This window comes from Pseudopipra pipra, chromosome 6 (genome assembly GCF_036250125.1).
Source record: "Pseudopipra pipra isolate bDixPip1 chromosome 6, bDixPip1.hap1, whole genome shotgun sequence".
NCBI lineage: Eukaryota > Metazoa > Chordata > Aves > Passeriformes > Pipridae > Pseudopipra > Pseudopipra pipra.
The window spans coordinates 32,712,604-32,735,134 of NC_087554.1; the positions used below are offsets into that span (position 1 = coordinate 32,712,604).

General features: G+C 36.2%; 2 protein-coding genes across 7 annotated transcripts in view; one reads left to right on the forward strand and one right to left on the reverse strand.

Moving 5' to 3' along the window:
- The window catches only part of CHRM5 (cholinergic receptor muscarinic 5), a 63,129-nt gene extending 47,928 nt beyond the window's left edge, over positions 1–15,201 (reverse strand). For 2 of the 5 annotated variants that reach the window (XM_064658455.1, XM_064658453.1), the window contains exon 1: positions 5,443–5,773. The gene's annotated coding sequence lies outside the window, so the exon portion shown is untranslated. Of the gene's footprint in view, positions 1–5,442; positions 5,774–5,797; positions 5,845–5,954; positions 6,409–14,879 lie in introns of those variants that run through there. The other 3 variants (XM_064658452.1, XM_064658451.1, XM_064658450.1) reach the window with 3 other exon arrangements.
- The window catches only part of AVEN (apoptosis and caspase activation inhibitor), a 98,172-nt gene that overhangs the window by 34,394 nt on the left and 41,247 nt on the right, over positions 1–22,531 (forward strand). The gene's annotated exons all lie outside the window — the stretch shown is intronic.

Genomic DNA, 22,531 nt, shown 5'->3' on the forward strand with positions numbered 1-22,531 from the left:
TTAAAAGCTGTTGTCAGTTGTGATTTAAATATGTCTACCCTGACTACAGCAAGGCTTTTGACACTCCAGAGATCCCTTCCAACCCCAAGTGTTCTGTAATTCTGTGAATTTCAGTGACAGAGAATCCCTCAGAGCCGGTTGTCGCACTGGGCGCTTGAATTGATCTGATGTGTTGTTACCTTCCTTTTTAAGGTGTGCATGTGATTTCCCCTCTAATTCTGTATAGCCTGAGGACTGCAGAGAGTTACAGTAAAAACCCACAAAAATGACAGATTTAAACTCATTGCAGATTAAGTGATGTATACTGTGTGTGTGTAAACAGCCTCCTATCACATTCGAAGTCGTCTGAGGTGATTGTTACTCTTCACTAGTTGAAAGCAAATGAACCATAGAAATTAGGAAAAGAATAGAGAGCAAAACAGAAAACACATCACGGTTTTGTCACCACATAAATCTGTGACACAGACATACTGCGTAACTTTTTCCAAGTTTCGCAGAAGCTCCACAAGGAAGCAATTGTACAGCAAAGGGCAGCAGGAAAACTAACAGCATGGAAGAATTTATATGTAAGGCATGGCTAAGGATGGTATGAGTAGAGTAGAATAGAGGTCTTCAACCTCTTCAACCCCAAAATAGATGACTGAGAACAGTATGCCATTGCTGTCTGTGAAATCATGAAGATGGATATCATGAATAAGAAATTACTATTGTGTCTTCTAGTGCAAGAAGTAGGGAATATTGAATGAAGCTATCTGGCAGCAAATTCGAAACAAAGAAAGGACGTCTGTCACAGGATCTTGTGGAAACTGAAATTTTGTACAAGTTCAAAAACAACTGGAAAAGGTTATCTTATAAATAAGACATTATCTCTGGCTCAAGAAATCCCTGAACTGCAAATAGCTAGAGGCTGGCAGAATAATTCTGAGGAAGTATCCCGATGTGTGTGCCCTGTTTTCAGGCTTCCTTAGATTTACACTGTTGGACACTGTTGTGCAGAATTTGGGGCTGTATGGAGCCTCTAATTCGATATGATGTGACCTTTCCCGAGTGATGTTCTTCTCTCTTCCCTGTTGTAAGCTGTGGAATCATTAAATTAATATTTAAAGTTTGAGATGGTGTCAGTTCAAAGCTATTGGAAGGTATTGAGGTACTGTAAAGGATTCATTTTTCCGTAATTTTAATATTTTTAGCAAGCTTGCTTACTTTACCACTGCTTGGTGTATAAGTATATAGTAGGGGAGTAGCAAGTTGAATTCTTTGTAAAGCATCGATACTGCTCGATGAGGCAGACTATACAAATGGATATTTTTATTGTCTCATAATTTCAGGAGTGTTGAAGAAGACAAAAGAATGTTTTTCTAGAATACTGAAAATTGCTATCAAATAGAATGATTTAGGTAACTGTAGGTCCATGTATGTGATATCGATCCTGGGAAAAAGGAATGGAAAATGTGATACAGGATTTGGTTAATTAAGATTTAAAGTGTGGAGGCAGGCCTTGCCTGCAAGTTCGTCAAGGACCAGCAGTCAAAAGGACCACCAGACAACAGAGAGGAATGAGCTGAACAGATCTAAGTTGAGGCTACAGGGCTGCAGGTTTTGAGGAGCACACAGTTTCATCTGCCATAACAAAGTTTCTTTCTTTGCAGATACTGCTTTGCCATGTCAGACCCCTTCACAAAGCACTGTATATCTGCTGTAAATGTATGTAAGCCTTATGTAAATGTATGTAAGCTTTTAAGTCAGAGTTCATACTGATAGAGGCCTGAAGGTCTGTCACTGTGCCTTATTACTTATAAAGTGCTTTTGCCTGAACTGGCACTGCCTGTTTATTCAACACCAAAAAAAGAGGGATATGAATATAACCAATGTCAGTCAATTTGGCTTTCTGGAATATGTCTCTTTGGATGTGATTGGAAGTACTGCATAATATTATCTTCATGTATCTACAGCACAAATGGTTTGATGTGTTTTAGTTCCTTTTTTCTTATTACAGTAATTTTTGGAGGCAGGGGATTATTTAATGAAAGGGCTTGAGAGAGATGCAACTGGCTGCAGTGAATTTTGTATTCATCTGTAACTCAAGGTGAAATGGACATATTGGGTCAGTGATTTAACTATAGGAGCATAAGTTCTATTAGGTTATATAAGCTCTCTCTCTTAATAAAAAGATGGAAGTGTAAAAGTATCTTGTGTTTTACTTGTAACATAATAGTCTTGAGTAGACATGAAAGTGAATGCAGAAAATAGGCCACTAGGTCTGAGTATGTATACCTACAAGTCTGTGCTGCTAGGTGCATTAGACCCTGAGATTAGCTCAGCTGGTAAGAGCATAGTGCTAATAACACCAGGGTTGTGGGTTTAATCCCTGTATGGGCCATTCTCTTAGGAATTGGACTCAGTGATCCTTATGGGACCCTTACAACTCAGAATATTTGGATGGATTTCTATTAGCTGATAACTGCCTTTAAGGGGCAGTTTGCATTTTTGGTTTGGGTCTCATTTGCATGATTTCTAAAAGGTTTATTATACCATATCTTGCCACTTTAATATTTCTTACTTGCTGAATTAGTTGGGAAGGGGGTCCTATTTGTATGTACCACATGTGCCGTTTCGCTAAGCAGACATCCTCTCTAGGCAATTGACTGTAGTTATTTTTGTGATGTGATTTATTCATTTCACGAATACAAACAGCTTAGTACAGAGGAAATGAAAAGATATCCTTGTCAGATGCTTAGCGATCCTTGAACAACTGCTGGAAAAATAAATATTGACTTACTGCTTTCAGGTGAGGTGATTTTACGTAATTACACATTTTGGAAAACATTTTATGATATATTTACTTCTGGTTGCATGGAAGTTTGGGTTTTGGAACTTCATGATGAACTGTTCACTTAGTTAATGCATCTGAATTCTTTGAGGATAAGTAAGAGAAATAATGCACTTAAAAATAGCATTTATCTTGATGACTTAAAATTATTATTAGACTGAAAAAGTCTACCTTTTAAAATTATTACATATTTCAAAAAATATTAGTTGTATCCAATTCTTCTTCCTGTAAGAAAGCTTTCCACTTGTTCATAGCCGTCTCATATTTACAACAGAGCTTAAAAACCCCTAACTGCAACTCTCAGTTCTTAAGTTTCTAAACCACTAAGTTTTGAGTAAGCCTTTTGAGAGCTTCATGGAATAATCACCTTTTTTTTTTATTTGTTTGTTTTAAAGCTATGATAAACAATATCTTTTACAAAAGAGGAGGAAAAAACTCAAGTTAAAACTTTTCCGATGTGAGAGCAGTGACTGGAGAATCAAAGGTTGAATTCCAATTCTTATTTTTCTCTGTTTTTTACTTTCAACTCTGAACCAAATTCAGCAGAAACAAAGCTGTGTTCTGAAATCAGCTGACAAAAGCTGTATTGCATCTGCTGCTTGTTGCAAATGTTATCGAGTTGTAGTAGTAGGCTTTGATGGTTCAAGTTATGGAAATTCTGAACTGGTGTTATTGAAAACTTGTCACCATATTGTTTCGGTTTATGTTGTACAGAACCTACTTCTTAACTGATGTTTTTTTTCCTGGTTTGTTAGATGTGAGACAAAGTATCAGTGCCTGTAGTATAGGAGCTGTAAGGAGACAGGGAGAATTCTTACTGGATCACTTGAATGTGTGAAGTGAGACATAGGAAAAAAATGACTGAGAGATGTTTGATTGACCAATTGGAGCTACTTATAAAAGAGAAGGACAGAAATTGGGGAAACGTAGAGAATGCTGGAAGCTGTCAGCAACAAAATGGCTGAGTTATAGGTGCACTAGCAAAAATTCCATTAAGTTCTCATTAGGGACAGCAAATGGGAAAGTGGAAAAGGGTTAGACTAATAGACTTTGCCTGTATTAAACAGAAGACCTAAGTGTGAGTGTTTAGAGACATGAGTTTTTCCCCCTTCTATGGCAGCGCAAAATGTGACCTTGTAGAAAGAATTTCAGATATATAAAGTACTCTACAGTAATATGCATGAGATGACCCCTCTCCTGCAGAGTTTGTTTCACATATCTTATCCGGTAGGAATTCCGTTATTTTCGGAGTATGCTGTTGACTCCTGATATTATGATGAGCCTTGTCTCATATCAACTTGAGTTTTTTAGTCTTTGGCAAGTAAGTTTAGTCTTCTAGCACTTGGTAGAATTCATAAATTCTTTGTGCATAAATGAAGGGTTCAAAAGAGGTGTTTGGGAATGGCAAATGAGTCTGTCTTTAGCAAGTATCAGGAAGAGAGATTATTTTAGTAAGTTAGCAAAACATAAAAAGGAAAAAAAACAAGAAAAGAACTACTGGTTACATTAAATAAGAATATCATATAATAAGATGTGCTAAATAGAAATGAGGGAAGTGATACAAAGAGAAGTAGAGGAGATACTTAAAACAGTGCTAGAAGAAGAAATATTGCATCTTAGGAAATAGAAAAAATTGTGCAAAATGAGAAAAAAACAGTAGGAACAAAGCCGTAGTTTTTCAAAGCTGCTGTTGCATACAAAATTGACCAGTGTGATACTATAAAATGGTATGTTAAATGATATATGACTCTTAATGCTTTTTTAATTTCAAGGATTGTGGGAGGTTTTTTGTGTGAGAGCAAAGGTAGCTTTCTCTATGACTTATAAGTGTAGTTTTTTGATTAACAGATACAGTGTTTATTTTTCAAGACCTACTAGATGTTAGAATCTCGTTCTAAAATGTTTTGCATGTTATTTCCATATAGAATTCATGTCAATGTGACTTGTGTTGTGAATGCTCCAAATGAGTTAAAAAAATGAGATGACCTGTACCTTCTTTTTTATACTTTAGCTGGGGCACTGATGTCCAATCTTCTGATTGAAACTCTGTACACAGTACCTTGGGGTGTATTAACATGGTGGTTTCCTTATTGTGCTGTAGTTTACCTTTCATAAATAACTAAGCAACACTTCTAGCTTTATTTAATATCCTTTTATATAAACAAAGATTCATTATTCTGTAATGAAAGATAGCCTTTTACATCTGCTGCTGGGGTGTAAAACATTGTTTGCTTTGCTAGATTATATAGATAATGAAGTGCAGTAAATTTTTTTTTGGAAATGTGGCTTTTTATTAATTTTTTTCCTTAAACACCCATGCATGGATGTAGGTATTAAAATATTTTAAAGGATTTAAATCTTAAGATATATTTCACTCTAGTATACATCAAGAGAGAGCATTTAATAGTTTTTCCTTTGAATAACCTTAATATTAAAAAAGATCTGTTATTTGAACAGTATAGGAAATCTAAGAACATCAAATATCTGGCATAGAATGATTCAAACTTCAGTATCAGTGTAAAGAAATTTAAATTCATTGAGTTATTGTCCATACATGACAGTATATGTTGATGTGATAAACAATTAAAGCAGTATATGAAATAAAAACTTACCTAGGAGATATTTGATTGAAGCTTTGTCTGTGCTCTGTCAGAATACACTGAGACTCACTCAGCAGATAGGAAGCTTTTTCCTATTTGAAATGCATTGTGCACTCTCGTCTTGTGATTTCTTTTCCACAGCATCTTGTTGTTCACTGCTGCTTCAGTCTTGTGGTATTAGTTGTTTCCAGTTTATTTCCAGGTATCTCCAATATCTGATTTCTTCCACATTCAGCATTTTTGTTTATTCTGCCCTAATCAGGTAACAAAAAAGAACCTGTGAACTTGGCATCTTCCCCTCCCCACCAAACAAAAAAAAAAAAAAAAAAAAAAAAAAAAAAAAAAAAAAAAAGGCAAATGCACCGACCCCAGTTAACTCAAGTATTCAGCACCCATTTAAAAAATCATTTAAATTTCTGGTGCTATTCCAACACTGAAAAGTTATTTTCCTACATATTTTGGTAGCCTCCACATTTTAGATTTTTGTAGGAAATATACAGGATCCGTAGACATCAGGTCTTAACTTTTAATCCATGCAACATTATTCTGTGAAGGATGGTGAAGGTCTGCCTCCCTCAGCTCCTTATGCTTCTGTCAGACACAGATGTGAAATGCTGCTTTAGAGCAGAGGGGAAAAAAAATCCCAAAGGGTGTAGTGTTTTGTCATCTCTCAGGACAGTGAGCACGCATGGCATCAATGAGTAGCAGATATGAGCTATTCAAACCAGTCACTGGACTGACAGGATGACGATTTCATACATAATAGAACCATTAATTATTTCTTCTGATGGACAGCAGTATGTACTAGAAGAAAAAAGAGGCAGATGATAATACTAGGTTTGATAGGTTCTCTGTGTTTTAGCAGCTTGTCATCAAGAAACAAACCAGGAAAAAAATGTGGTTTTGGGATATGATCAGGTAAAACAGACCAGAGTTGTTTTGGCATGGTGGATGTCATGCATAGGGTTAAAAACACCATTCAGGGTAAGGTCAATTCATAGCTAGCTTTTTATCAAAAAGATGTTCCAAAAGATTTGCTTTGAAAATCGTGGTTTGTGTTTTGCTTCATGTAGCCTTTCACTGGGGAAACGTGGTTGTAGTCTTGTGGGTTTTCACTTATACCTTAATGTGCAGATTAAGCCTACACATTTGGGTTTTTTGCCCTGCAAAAGGAAACTTTAATGTTAAAAAAAATATTTTTAAAAGAACTCTGTGTATGAAGATGGTGTTCAAACTCACTGCACACTTCGTATCAAAGACTGACTCACAAATCCATTTCTAATTAATTTAGAAATGTAAATCGTCTGATTTAATGTTAAGTAACCACACTCTTAGGATTAATATGTAAGAAATTATATATATTTAGTCACTTTAATGTAGCATAAGCCTTCATAAATCTGTCCTAAAATATGATGGATAAAATCTTCATTCACTGATTCAGTGTTGTTAGGGGCAACGTATGCTGATTGTGGGAAAAATAATGTGACATTCGGAACTTTTCCTTAGAATATAGTTTCTCTCTTTTTTTTTTTTTTTTCTCTTTGGAACCTTACTTAGTGTAAATTTTCTTTGTAAATATGTTGACAAAAAAACGTTTACAATCAATTTTTTTTTTTTGCCTTCTGTGCATTGAAGGTAAAGAAGAGATAAAATTATGAGAGAAAGAAAACACTACTTTAAAACTGGGGTGAAACATAAACCACATCAAAGACACAGTAGGTGAAGGGGCTACTTCTACTGATTTGTACTTGTTTGCTCTCATAATTTGCCTTAGTTTGGTTTTATTGAAGCAGCAAAGTTATCTTCATCTTTCTTATTATGAAATCATGAAGAGTATCTGGATAAAGCTTTTTTTTGGTTTATGCAGTCAGTAATGATAACATAATAATGCCCTTACATCACATCAAATAACTTTTGGAATACTTTCAGTCTCTAGCTTGCATTCTGTCTAGCTCAAGACCAAATCCAAGCCTCGTAAAATATGATGGCTGTAACTTTAAATTTTAAGTTGTCAATCTTGCTCTCTAGGTAAGAAGTTGAGTTGCCAAGGTTACAATGGGTATATGATGTAAAGTCCACGCTGAAAGTACTGGAATGAGGCATACTTTCTGAAATAATATTAACACTTTCTGTCTCATGATTTATGTCCTCAAGCATAGAATCCATGCCTGGAGTTGATAGCCTAAGCTGAACTCCAAGTGTCCTAAATATATCAGGATATTTCATGAAAGTGCCGATTCTTACGAAAACCTTCCAAGTATTTGGAATCTGACAAGGCACAACCTTTGTATTCTTAGATAACCTTTTGGGAGACAATGCTAGCCTGGTCTGCTTCCCTCCTTGCAAATCCCAAAACAGAGGACTCAAATATCTACTCTGTGATTATCCCCATAAGAAGTCCTGAAGCACAAAATAACTGAGCAGTGTTTTAATACACACATGTGCAAGTGCACATATAGACATACATCTATAAACCCCACTTTTTTCCCCTCTTCAGAACAAGGTAACCTGACTATCTGTATGTTAGTATCAAAAGTATCAAGTATTCTGTTGTCTCAAACCCAGAGATGAGGATAAACTTGGATAAAGCAGCACATTAAAATTTAGTTGATGACAGTGGTCCTGACATCTTGATATGCAATCTGAGTCTAAGATAAGGAGATGATTGGTGTTAAGAATTCAAACTCTGAAGATGAAGCTGGTTAAAATTTTCAGCCTTGACTACAGCACGAAGAAGAGGAATTGTATTTTTAGCATGGTGTTCTGAAAATCTTTTCCATTTGGTCAAGCTGTAACAGGAATAAGCTATATATATATAAGCTGCATGACTAAAGGGGATAAATAACATCTCTGGTGGAGAATATTGCTACTGAAGTAGCAAAAGCTTCAAGCATGCACCACTGAGCACTCTGAAGGTCCTATAGTCTGTCTTGTGCCTGGATATCTAGTATATGGCTATCAGTGCTGTACTATGTGATTACTTCTTGCAGAGTTTGGTTATCTTGCACTCACAGGATGACGTGATGAGGGATTCCATATCCGTAAACAGTGTCAGTTGACATGAAGTTCTTGAACCTCTAAGCCAGGAGTGAGTACTCACAGGGGGCTGGCTACATCCCTCTACATATTTTCATTAGGATCAGAGGCATGTTGCAGAACTGTAAGGGGGATACTAAACAAGTTTGCAGATAACACAAAACTGGGAGGAGCTGTTGACTTCCTTAAAGTCAGGGAGGCCCTGCAGAGAGACCTCCACAAATTAGAGGACTGGGCAATCACCAACCATAGGAAGTTCTGGTGCTGGGCAAGTGCTGGATACTGCACCTGGGACAGGGCAACCCTGGATGTATGGACTGGGGAATGAGATGCTGGAAAGCAGTGCCATGGAAAGGCACCTGGGGTCCTGGTCATTGGCAAGTTGAACATGAATCAGCAGTGCCCTGGCAGCCAGGAGGGCCAACCCTGTCCTGGGGGGCATCAGGCAAAACATCGCCAGCCAGTCGAGGGAGGGGATTGTCCCGCTCTGCTCTGCACTGGGGCGGCCTCATCTTGAATATTGTGTGCAGGTTTGGGCACCACAATATAAGAAAGATATTAAAACTCTTAGAGAGTGTCCAAAGGAGGGCAATGAGGGTGGTGAAGGGTCTTGAGGGGAAGCCATATGAGGGGTGGCTGAGGTCACTTGGTCTGTTCAGCCTGAAGAAGAGGAGACTGAGGGGAGACCTCATTGCAGTCTGCAATGTCCTTGTGAGGGGAAGAGGAGGGGCAGACACTGATCTCTTCTCTGTGGTGACCAGTGACAGGACCTGAGGGAATGGCCTGACATTGCATCAGGGGAGGTTTAGGTTGGGTATTAGAAAAAAGTTTTCACTCAGAGGGTGGTTGGGCACTGGAACAGGCTCCCCAGGGAGGTGGTCACAGCACTATGCCTGATAGAGTTCAAGAAGTGTTTGGATGATCCTCTTTGGCACATGGTGTGACTCTTGGGGATGGTCCTGTGCAGGGCTAATGGTTGGAGTCTGATGGTCCTTGTGGGTCCCTTCTAACTCAGCATATTCTGTGATTCTGTGATTACTTTCTGATAGCAGAAAAGTTAATTTGCAGTGAGGAAGAAGTCCTGTACTTCTTGGACAGACTTCTGTTTCAGTTCCTACTTTTTTGAGTGTACACGTTATAGCCAAAAACCTCAAAGTAACTACTATGTAGCTTTGATTAGCAACAGGTTGAAACTACAAATCAGATCTATGGTGAATAATGCACTTACCTGCTTTAAGAAAAGTGCTTTTTAAAAGTTACATAAGAAGTGAGCACAATGTTTACTTTAAAAACATTTTGCACTTTGTGTGAGCATTTGAATTAAAAGCTCACTGAAATTTCATGGGAATCTTGGTGATATTTAATATTTACAGTATCAAAGCTGATAGCTTTGCAAATAGTATTAAGCCATGTGTTAGTCTGTGTTAGTCCATTCATGATTAATAATTATGGATTCTTCAAGTCTTAAAGGTCAAATATTACCCCTACTGTATGAAAATAATTTGTCAAATATATTGGAAAAAACATTTTTCTAATAAAACTGAGTGATCAGTAAAGCTGTATCTCAGTCAACTGTTTCTACAGATCATAGAATGCATGATAATCACTAATGTTAGTAATGTAAAGAAATTGAGGGGAAAAAAAAAGAAGACATAGTGTTGGAAAAAAAAGAGAAGACATAGTGTTAGAAAAAACTTTTAAGCATTTTCCTTTTTGAGAATTTTATCAGATTACCTGTTTCAAGGAAGTTGATAAGTAGTCGTTGCTTTTCAGAGAAAAGCAGTGTATCTATCAGAATTTTTTAATCACTGCAGAGCTAATGTTCTGAAGAAAATGTTGTCATTATTGCTGCTTCTTTTGTTGCTTACAAGTAGTTCTTGCCTTTATGAACAAAATACTCTTCTGCCTTATTCTTTTTCCCTTTTTCTTTGAGGGTATGTGTGTTTATTGTGATCTCACATCAATAATTATTTGTTATTGAAGATTAAATAATTCTGGTTTGAGTGGAATATTTGATTACCTCCCAGCTAAATAAAACTCATGTGCAAAACTTTATTTTTCAGTGCTCAATGTAGAATATATTGTACATTTCTTAAAAAAATAGATTAAAAAATCAATGTGTGTATAAATAAAAAGTCTTCAAAGTTTTAAATTTTTGAAATCAGTTATACAATTATCACTGAGTAATTTTTGACTTAAAAACACAACAGCCTGAATTTTAAATTATTTTCAATTTAACAGCTATATCTGGTAGCTCTCAGTGAAAGGAGATACTTTGTCATCTCTTAAAATGAGACTATTCTCATTAAATTAGTATTTCCTGTAGTCTGAAAAGTGGTATAGAACAACAAACTCAAAAGAGAAATGGATTGAGATAGCTTGGAAGAAAAGGAGGTTTTGTTACCTAGGAAATGAGTGAGTAAAAGTACTTAGCACAATTCTTATCATGTCAGACATCTGAGGCCTTTTGTGTTTCCTAGATTTTAGTTATGGCAGTCAAGTTAGACTTGAAGCAAAGTGACTTTAATAAGAAATCCTTTGAGAAGGCAGGCAAATAGTTTGTTTTCTACTTTTCTAGCTGAAGTGTTGCTAGTAGATGTATTTGGACAGAATGCTTTAATAAAATTGTATTATAGTAATAATAATGATGATTTAATGTTATTTCTAGGACTGTTGAGTGCTTGCAAACATTTTGGTGGAAATTTTATTCAGTGAAATTTTGCAAGAATGATACTTGCAATTAATTATTTTTTTTTTTTGGAGAATGAACTATTGTGCTGACACACGTTTTAATTAATATGTTTTAGAAATCATAATTTGGGCATTTTTGTGTATAAAAATTTGACTGCCGTGGTATGTTTTTTTCTCCATTATTTTAATATTGGAAACAGCTGAAGATTTTTGCTTTTGTTTAACACATTATTAGGAAGGGTAAGTAATGATTGTTTCACAAATATATGAGCTTCATTTATATTTGTAATCACATTTTAATTAATGGATAAGTGTTTGTGAATGTGCTGTCTGTTTGATTCAGTCAGATAACAGCAGGGTGCTGTTACTAAACTATTCAGATTGGTAACAAATTATGAAATTGTCTTGAAGACTGAACAGTTTTGCGTAATTGTTGTTTGTTAACTTGTAATATCTGATGAATATGTGCTCAGCAGATGCTGTCCAGATATCTTTCAGTTGACTCTATTTTTTAGACTGTTCATATATATGCAGGAACCAGATGGATTATGATCTTGGATTTAATTTGGATTAATTTGGATTTTAAACTCATGTAGCAACTCACCCCCCTCACCTGTGTAAGGGGAAGTTTTGCAGTTGATTTTTTTTGTTGTCAAGGTAAGGAGTGATAGCACTGTGACCACAAGTTTTGGAAGAGTTTGCGGGGGGTGGTGTCAAAGACTCTTAAGTTTTGCTTATGCACATTCTTCCTCTTTCCCTCTCAACTTGATCATTCTAGTTGCCATAACAACTTCATAATAGCAGCGCATTTACTGCTGTAGTTAAGGTTGTGTCAGCACTTCCATTATAAGCTACTGTTTTCAGGAATTTCTAATTTATTCACAGGCTTAAAAATGACACACATTAAGCCTATGTAATTGGTTTTAATGTATGGAATCAACTTTTTGAAAGCTGCTGTTGTCTGAGCTCTGATGGCATGTATAAAATATATTTTTTCAAGTTTTTTTCTTTTTTACTGAGAAGTAGCAAAACATTTTTAGTCTAAAATTAATTTTGACTGGTTCCCATCTGCCAGAGGTATGAGAATCAACATGTTCTTTTGCTCTACCACAATGCTCCATCACGCCTGTATCCAGTTAGACCCATCTGTTCCTGTTAGTTAAAAGGTTAGTGTGAACATGGTGCTTTTCTGGGAAGTAAGAAAAATATAACCTCTTTAATATAAGAATTTCATATTGCATTAAGAAATAAATGTTTGACATCTTCAATACTTTTATAGTTAATTTTATGTTAAATAAAGACTAGCAATCTTAGATGGGGGATGATTTTTGAAATGCAAGAAGTAGAGGGCGAGTCTATGGACAAAATCTAGTACTGAAAAAAAGTCAGTCATTGTAGATGCAATTTCTGTTGAAGAGTTTAGCAAGGAATTGTGCATAACTACAGTGCAACTTTCTGCAATCTGGAAATTGTTTAACCTGGGTAACCTGTTTGAGGGATTATCTAATTTGCAGAAAATATGCTCTGTGCTTTGGAACAAGTGATTCCACTTGGAATGTGATAAAGGATTTGTTCAAAGACTTTACTCCTCCCAAATGGATTTTTTTTTTTAAACACATTTATTTCAAGTGAATTTGCAAGGCACAGCATGAACTTGCTGCCCTGAATGATTATGTATTGTATAGCTGTGAGGATTCATGGGATTTTTGTTTGCCTTTTTTTTTAACCTATCTTATTGCCAAATGTACTGCAAGACACTTGCCTCTAAAGCAAAATGATGCCTTTTTGCTGTAGACAACAATATAACCGTATGTTACACAGTTTTAGAAACTGTTCTGTACTATTGTTACTCATAAATTAGAAGGGAAAAAAACTTTCTGCTGCTTTTTAATCCCTTATTGTTTTTATTTTACTTTGAAATAAAGTCTTCACTTACACTTGCTTCAAATCTAAGTAATTTTATGTTCCTTTTTTAGTTAATCTATGATTCTACTTCAGTGTAGTAAAATATAATTGCAGGTATTTAGACATTTGTTTGTATCACCTCAGTTGATTGATGTTTGAAAAACTTTAGCAACAACATGTAACTTTAAAAGATGACTAATTCGATTTGATTTTAATGGTATGTCGTAATCATAGCTATTAATTTCAAATGCAAATTTCTTTGATTTTTATTTTTATATATTTAATTTAATCAGTCTAGTTTTAAAGTTTTTTTTTTTAAGTGCATCTTACACTGAAGAAAAATTGTGGGTACTTCTCAACTGAGTAATATAAATAGTTTTTTAAAAGCTAATTGATGTCTTTGGCACAGACTTTCTGTTTGATCCTAGACAGGTGAAATATTCAACCTGGATTTCCTATGTCCAAACACTTTATCATCCTTTTATTCCTTCACTTTTTAATGTGCTTTCCACTTGCCTCCCAGAATCTGGTTAATTTTTAGCCATTTTCTATTGCTGCTTTTGAAATCATATTCAGAAAATTGATTTTGGAGTTTTTTCCCCGACTATAAGATTTAACAACCAAAACCTATAAATGTTGCAAGAAAACCCTCTTAACTCCTGAATTAAGAAATTATTTTGAAAGAGCTACATCATTATGGTATTTGCAAATTGCATTTCTTTTTCTCAGTTTTACAGAAATCTGCATTTGTTCTCCTATTATCTTCTGTTAGTTTCTACTTTTGCTCCCTCCCCATCCCCTGAATTTATGGAGCCTTGAATTTTAGAGAGTTCTTAGACCTGGAGGATTAATTTTAAACCTTAGCATGAGCAGTTAGTTCACCTTAGTTGTTTTCTAGGTTCTATGTTCTGTTGTGATTTTAATTATAAAAGATTTTGGCCTCTCTCTGGTACGTAAGAATTCATGGAAACATTTGCATCCTTTGCAGATTTCATAGCTATGAGAAGTTACAGTGTCTCGTCTCTGCAACTGTCTTCTTATGAGCAAATATTTGAAGAGAATCTTAACTTGAGATTAGGTTGGTACTGTTTTTCATAGTACACTTCAGATTAGAGGGAATATTGAAAGGAGTAGTTTAATGTTGCAGGCTCTGGGTAAACTGTAGTCTATCTGCATATATTTTGAAATCTGTAATGTAGTTCTCTGGAGCTGTTAAAATTATAGTAGTTAAAAAGTTTTGCTAGAAATTTTCTGAAAGATCTCCCTCCTTCATCAATGAAAATTAGGGTAAAAGGTAATGTTTGATGTCAATTGAATTTCAGAAAGCAGTATAAAGCTAATAGTACTAATAAAGTCTGAGTTGTTAGGCTAGGTTGTTCCAAAAGGTTTTTGGTTTTTTTTAAAGGTATGTGCTATGTTGATTTTTAATGTACTAGAGGTTAGGTAGGGGAAGTGTCATATATTTATGAAGGGACGAATTAAATAGAATTACAGGTATCCGGATTTTTTTTTTAAAGCCTATGGTTTGCAAATTGTAGAAACTATTATCTATAAATGCCTAGGTACAGCTTGTTTCCAGAAGACAATCAGCTATGGATCCCCTTTCTTCTTCATATCTAACATTATTTTGAAAACAATTTCCTTCAAAAATACTACATGGTTACAAAATAACTGAGATTAAAACAGGTTTTTGGACATTCACTAATGTAAAATTTTATGCCTTTTCTTTCTAATAGATGAACATTAATTTCACTGAAATTATATTGTTCAGCCTTCAGTTGAGCTAAGGTTCGAATTTTGTTAAGTTTCAGACTTACCTGAAAGGTTATTGGTTTCCCCGTATTCTTCTTCTAGTTTGAAGAATGTTCTTTGTGAGCCATGTGTGTAGTTGTCACCCAGCAGATAGTCATGCATCTGAAAAACACATGTCCATAATTCAGATGGTTTCATAGTGATATTGTGTGGTTCATTCTCTGTCTTGTGATGTGACAAATGAGCTACATGTTTATATCCTGCAGAAGAGCAGGGCCGTCCTGCAAAAGACACAAAATTGCCAGTTTCCCAGTAAATAAGGAATGATTTCTGGAAGTCTCCCGGGAGAGGTAGGAAAACATGTCTTGTTCAAAAACCTCTATAATCTTCCTTCTGTATGTCTGCTTTTGTACATGTATTGTGTGGGAAAAGAAGTCCTTTCTTCCTGCTTTCAGACTGACTGTATGCAGGGTTTTCTAAAGACTCATTTTATAAGCTTGGCAATTTTGAAGTGAAATCAGTACATAAAGATATAATTTGGACTTGCCTGATAATTAGGACACAATTAAGGATTACTGCAGTGGTACAGTTTAAAATCTGTCTCATTAAGTAATGAATTCATAAATTAATATTAAAAATATGGGAATTTTAGTTTGCTCTTGCTAATTATGTATGTTGCTGTCTAGTCTGTTAAGTAAACTTTTCTGGTTTATGCATTTTAATCCTGTAATTTTGCCAGTTTAAAAACATCTACTGACGCCTTTGCCAAAAATAAGAATGAATGAAGTAATGAATTCGCTTTCACAGGCTAGTTAAAAGCCAGTTTTAACAATATATCAAGAAAGTCGAAAGGAGTCCAGTACTGCTCTCATTTTGAAGGGCAATATCAATGAATAAGGCACCGTTGAGAGTGCATATTGAAAGGCCAAAAAATCAGAAAATATGACTTTCATATGTCCGTGCATCAAGATGTACATTGTCTTGCAGTTTTATATACGTGAAGGTGCATTCTTTGTTTAGAGCTTGGTTCTTTCCCATTTTAATCAGCACTTTAGTATTCAATTAATGAATCCTGCGAGCTGAGCTTTATCAAATTAGTCCACTTGTGGAGGAGGAACTGGGATTCTGTCTCAGAAGGAGGATGTTTTGTTTTGGTGTTGGGTTTTTGGGGTTTTTTTGTCCTTCTGAGGATTTGTTGTTGTAGCATTGGCAACTGGAAAAAACCCCCAATACAACACCTTTACAACCATTTATGACAGATTCTATATTATAACTCTTTCATTTTAAAATTATTTTAGAATTTTGAGAAAGATTTATTTTGATGCCATATTGTTTCTTTAAAATTTTAAGAATGTTATATGTGGGGGAACTAAGGGAAGGAGGTAAAAATAGATTATAATGGATATTATTTGCAACATAGTCCGTCAGGTAACTATTACACTTGAATATTTGAGTAACCAAAGATAGGACAAACTAATCTATACATAGTGCATTACTTATCTGTTTGCCTGCTGGGTGTTTTAATTATGCTCAGTTACAATTTCTTAAATTGCATTTTTAAAAATTTGTCAGGTTAAAGATGTTCTAGGAGAGAATTAGCTTCTTGGTGAGTAGTGCTGGCATAATATAAATAGCATCTTCAAACACCTGTTCAGGCATGCAATTCTGATTTTGTCACTGGAGGTCAAAAAGCGTACCCTGATAACTTAGTGTCCAATGCTTCTTTCTATATCTGGAGTTGGAATGTACAGTAGGAAACATTCAATACCTTTTAATAATTATTTAGTTATTTAAATGGTGTTTGAATGCAATTATTTTCCACTTTCATTCAGCTAGGGATTATGAAAATATTAGACTTCGTTTTTTCATAATGTACTTTTTTGAGTGACTCAGTGTATGAATGCATTTGTCAGTTGGATTATGAGTATCGTGCTCTATGCCTTATCTCAGCCTTATTTTTATGGAATCTCTGTCTTTTTTTTCAATTACGCAAACGTCAAGTCTCAGAGGGGAGCACAAGACTCATGCTTCTGTGATTCATCACATGATCTCCTGCCACGCTGCAGGCATCCTGCATAATGGCAGCAAAAGACTGCTATTTCAGTACCCTCCTGTCAGCCCATGTGTGAAGCATACTGGGGTAGAACATGAAAGATTTGCAGACGAAAGAGGCCTGGGCATCACGAGCTGGGTGAGAGGCCATAGGGCTGTGCAGAAGCACAGAGAAAGCCTCAGCCCCTATCTTGCCATTGCAGTACCTGTAGGACAGGGACATGCTTCTCACATGGGCTGATAAAGATATGTATCTGCATCACCACTGAATGGGATTGCCCATTGCCGTTGTTTTGCCTAATGCATGCAACTTCTACGTTTGGTTCTAGTATACTTCAGATAACTGCTTGTTGATTGCCACTTTTTAAAAGAGAGACGAATGTTAAAATCTAACACTTGCAAAAGAATACATCTATTCAGTTAAAATATCTCTTACAGAGACACGAATAATTGTGTACTGAGAAGAAATGGGAAGATAAGCTGTGATTCTGTTCATCCAGAGCATTTTAGTACCTTCAGAAATGTCAGGTTTTGCTTCCTGCTGGGTATTTGAATGGAGCGGAGCAGTGTTCATGAAACTCTACCCTCCATGGAATAGGCTGTGTATGCAAATGGAAGTTTTGTTGTTCCGTGCCTTTTATTTCTAGGAGGTTTCTTTGACCTACCTTTTCAGGAGGGTGCATCTTCCCAGTCACCTGTTTTTTACAATTTGAATTCTTTTTTTTGGGGTGACTGGTCAAGAAAAATTTTTTTCCTTGTCTCTACTGGGAGTCGGGGATGGGAAGAATATTATCTGCAAAAATCGGATTTGTTACCCATTGTGCAACAAACCAATAGTTACACACTCGAGAGAGACATTGATTATTTATTTCAGAGTTGTGCCAGCCTCAGTGCTCAGTGGCATTCCATTACGCTCCCCACTATCAAAACTTTACTATTTATACATTTTAGCAAACAAAGGACTTAGTGTCCGTTGGCTACAAGTTACATAGTTATCTTGTTAATTAATGTTCTGTCTTCTATTGGTTAATGATTCTCTTGCTTCTCATGCTGATTAGTCCTCATGCTCATTCTTTCCCTTCTTTTGGGTCAGTGGTCTTCTTGGGTGAGTGGTCTATGAGTCAGTGGTTGCCATCTCCCCCTGCTGGAATTACCTTTTACCCATTTGGAGCTGATTTCAGCACAATTAGTGAGTTGGCTTTATTAATTTCTTCCTTATCTTGGGAGTTCTGCCATATAGCCCATAAATTCTACATTCTTTGTGTCCACTATTAGTGGGCCTCCTTCCTAAGCCTTGTTAACTGTTCTTCCCTTAGGTCTGAGATCACTGAAGCATGTCCAGCCCTAAAACCTAACAAGGCCATTCTACCAACAAGTAATTTGTTTTTCTAACACATAAATATCACTTAGAGCTTGTTAGCTGCCCTCTGTTTCATGGATTAAATCTCCCTTCTTGCTGATTAGGCTTGAAAGTGTACAAAGATCAAACACCAAAGAATATCCTTTCCTAAAAAAATTTTTACATGTTCCAAATTTTGCACGGTATTACTGTATCATGTTTAATGGAAAGACTTAAAATTAAGAAATTAAATCTTAGAATGTAGAGGTCGACTGTTATCTGTGTGCTTCAGCTTTTATTTGGCTTGTCCAGAATATCACCTTCTAGGAGCAAATAGGACCCATGAAACAGCTGCATGCTTTTCAGTAACTTTAGGAACCTGTCGGTCCAATTTCATGCACTTTATCAATCAGTGAGATTCTAAGAATATTTTGAGACTATTTTGTGTATTAGTTGAGACAGTTAAAAGACAGTTGAGTGCCTTTTGTTTTTTTAAAAATATCTTTCAGTGGATAGATATTCATGTTTCAGAGACCTCCCTTTTCATCATCCGCTTTCCTGTTATCTCAGTAACAACACCTGCAAAAAATTTCTTAAATATAATAAAAAATACCTTAAATATATTATTGCTGGCAGCATTTTCTGCCTGGGAGAAAAGAAGTGCTGTTTGTTTAATGAATTAAAGATGACATTTACCTCCAACAGCCAAAAAGATGCTACTAACTGTAAAAACACCTCAGCTTTGAAATTGGTCCCAATATGGATGGCTGACTACAAAATGTACCCTCTGTTATAAAACATAGTTTCTTTTGATCAGGCGATCTCCTTCTGAAAGTAAAAGAGATGATGAATGTTCTGTTGATATAACAGAAAATAGCTCTATAGTTGTAATGAGGGTCATTACAAAAGTATGTTGTGCATGTTGATTTAGAGATCTGATTTCCTCTCTGTGTGTTCCAAATTGCTGTAATCTTCTGTGCAGACCACTGTAATCTTCTACAAGATAGGAGGACAACTTGAAAATTTATTGAGCATTTTGAGATAATCCACAGGATATGCATTCAACAGTATTAAATTATACCTTGAATAAAGAGTGGAAACAAAATATTGTGCCAGTTTGGAAGTACTTTATTGGTTGTTCTTGAAGTAATCAAACTCCTTCTTTGGTGAGAACAGTGTTTAGAAAAATGATATTGGAGTAATCAAACTTAGAAGGCTTGTCTCAGGTAAGCCTTAATTTTATATTACTTATAGTGACTTTGAAATAATATTTCTTATAAATTTTATAATTTATGCTTGTGTAAGACTATAACCTTGTAGTAGATGTGATGAGGGCTGCTTCTGTAGTGAATAAATGAATGAATGATATTTATTGATATTAATGGATATGATGATAACGGATGGCATTTTATGATATTAATGGAATATAACGAAGAAATGTCTTGAAAATTATAAGTAAATGTAGAATGTACTCCTTGTCTTGAACCTGTTGGGTTTTTTTTATTTTTTTAAACAAATTGAGATTTTAATCAAGCTTTGTTTTATGCTTTCAGTAAAAAAAAACTTCAGCTAGGGACAGAGGTTCAGGTGGTTTGTTATGAATTCTTTGAATAAGACTGTTGCCCAGATAGTGATTTATTTATTTTTTTGATCATGTTCTTAAATAGAATAGAAATAGTGATGCCACTAGTGGAATCTACTAAGGAAACTAGATTTTAAAAATTTATTTCATTTAAACTATTTGCTAATTAAAATAAGAAATTAAATTATAGGAAGCTGTAATATTAAACATTTCTCCTGTAAGTATGACAGGCCCAATTCTTTTCTGGTGTAGCTGGTTGCATTTCAACAGCAATAAATGCCCATCTGCTTCTCAGGGTTTCTTGGCAACTTCAGTGTGCTAAAAATTATAAATGCTTTAAATGATACTGAAAGTTGCATAATTTTGTTTTACTGAAGCCTTTATTGGAACAAACTGTTCTGACAAAGTGTGACTAGATATAATATGTATTTATACTTTTTTTTGTGTGAGTTTGGCGCTGAATTTTCTCAACATTTATGATTAAATAATAAATCTCTTAGAAGCTTTGGCACTTGACACAGAAAAGTGAGCTGTTGTAGAACACATCTATTAAATTGTAAAATATTATTTCATTGGGGTTGTGTCATTAAGAATTGGATGGATTAATTTATTGTCCAGGTAGACACTTATTGTAATTCTATTTATTATGATGAAAAATTAGATGATGTAGGTTCTTTTGCCATAATTATTCTGATCTTCCCGTTTTTGCACTACAGATCTATAATTGTCATTTTGGTGGAAAACATGGGAAAATAATTGCAGACTGGAGAAAAATAGGAAAAGAAAATGGACAATAAAACAAACAAAAAAACCCCGAAACTACAGAAACTGTGAATTTGGGCTGGTAAAAAGAGATTACCGAGCAGTTTAACTATGTACATGTGTATGTGATACTTCTGATAGGGGTAGAAGATCAGATGATCCTGGTTTCAGGTTTTATGAGCTTTATCTCTCTAGCAAGGGCAAAAGAAGCCTAGCATGGAAGTTGGCAGGGCTGATCAAGAGGACTTTATACTAGGTCTGAAAGGGGAAGGGCTTGAAATCAGGCTCTCCAGAGATGAGGCTGAGAGTGGAAAGCCAGGATTAAGAGTGATATCAGCAGCCCAGCTGAAGTGCATGTCCACCAATGCACACAGTATGGGTAAGAAACAAGAGGAGCTGGAAGCCATTGTGCAGCAGGAAAGCTATGATGTAGTTGCCATCACAGAAATGTGGTGGGATGACTCGCATGACTGGAGTGCTGCCATAGATGGCTACAAGCTCTTCAGAAGAGATAGACAAGGTGGGAGAGGTGGAGGGGTGGCTCTTTGTGTTAGAGAGTCTCTTGACTCTGTAGAACTTGAAGTCAGTGACAATAAGGTTGAGTGCTTATGGGTCAGAATTGGGTGAAGGCCAGTAAGGCCGACATCCTGATGGGAGTCTGTTATAGACCACCCAACCAGGATGAAGAGGGTGATGAATTATTCTACAAGCATCTGGAGGAGGTTTCAAAATTGCCAGCGATTGTTCTTGTGGGTGACTATAACCTGTTTACAAACAGAGAAGGGCTGGTGGGAGATGTGGTGGTCAGAAGCCATCTTGGGTACAGTAACCACAAAATGATAGAGTTTTCAATACTCAGTGAAGTAAGGAAGGGTGTCAACAAAACCTCTACCCTGGACTTCGGGAGGGCAGAATTTGGCCTACTCAGGAAGCTGCTTTGGAGAGTGCCTTGGAAAACAACCCTTAAAAACAAAGGGGTCCAGGAAGGATGGACATAATTCAAGAAAGAAATCTTGAAAGTGCAGGACCAGGCTTGTTCCTTTGTGCTCAAAGGCGAGCTGGTGGGGAAGACGACTGGCCTGGCTGAACAGGGAGATTTTGCAGGAAATTAGGGAAAAAAAGAGTTTATTGCCTTTGGTAAAAAGGGCAGGCAACTCATGAAGTGTTTAGGAATGTAGTTGGGTCATGTAGAAAAAAAAATGAAGAGGCAAAATCACAATTTGAACTTAAGCTGGCCACTTCTGTTAAGGACAACAAAAAGTGTTTTTATAAATACATCCATAGCAGAAGAGGGGGCAAGGAGAACCTCAATTCTTTGTTAGGCACGGAGGGGAACATAGTTAACAAAGACAAGGATAAGGCTGAGGTACTTAACACCTTCTTTGGCTCAGTTTTCAACAAGACAGATTGTCCTCAGGACAACTGGCTTCCTGGGCTAGTAGACAGGGATGGGAAGCTGAGTAGTCCCCCTATAATCCAGGAGGAAGAAATTAGTGACCTGCCGAGCCACTTGGATCTTCACAAGTCTATGGGACTTGTGATGAGGGAGCTGGTAGAAGAGCTTGCCAGGCTGCTCTCCATCATTTATCAACAGTCCTGGCTCACTGAGGAGGTCCCAGATGATTGGAAGTTGGTGAATGTCACGCCCATCCACAAGAAGGGCCGGAAGGAAGACCTGGGAAACTATAGACCTGTCAACCTGACCTCGGTGCCCAGCAAGGTTATGGAGCAGATCATCCTAAGTGCAATCACACAGCACCTACAGGATGGACAGAGATAAGACCCAGCCAGCATGGGTTTAGGAGGGGCAGGTCCTGCCTGACCAATCTGATTTCCTTTTATGATCAGGTGACCCACCTGGTGGATGAGGGGAAGGCTGTGGATGTGTCTACCTGGACTTCAGCAAAGCCTTTGACACTGTCTCACACAGCATGAAAAAGCTGGCAGCCCACGGCTTGGACAGGGGTACTCTGTGCTGGGTT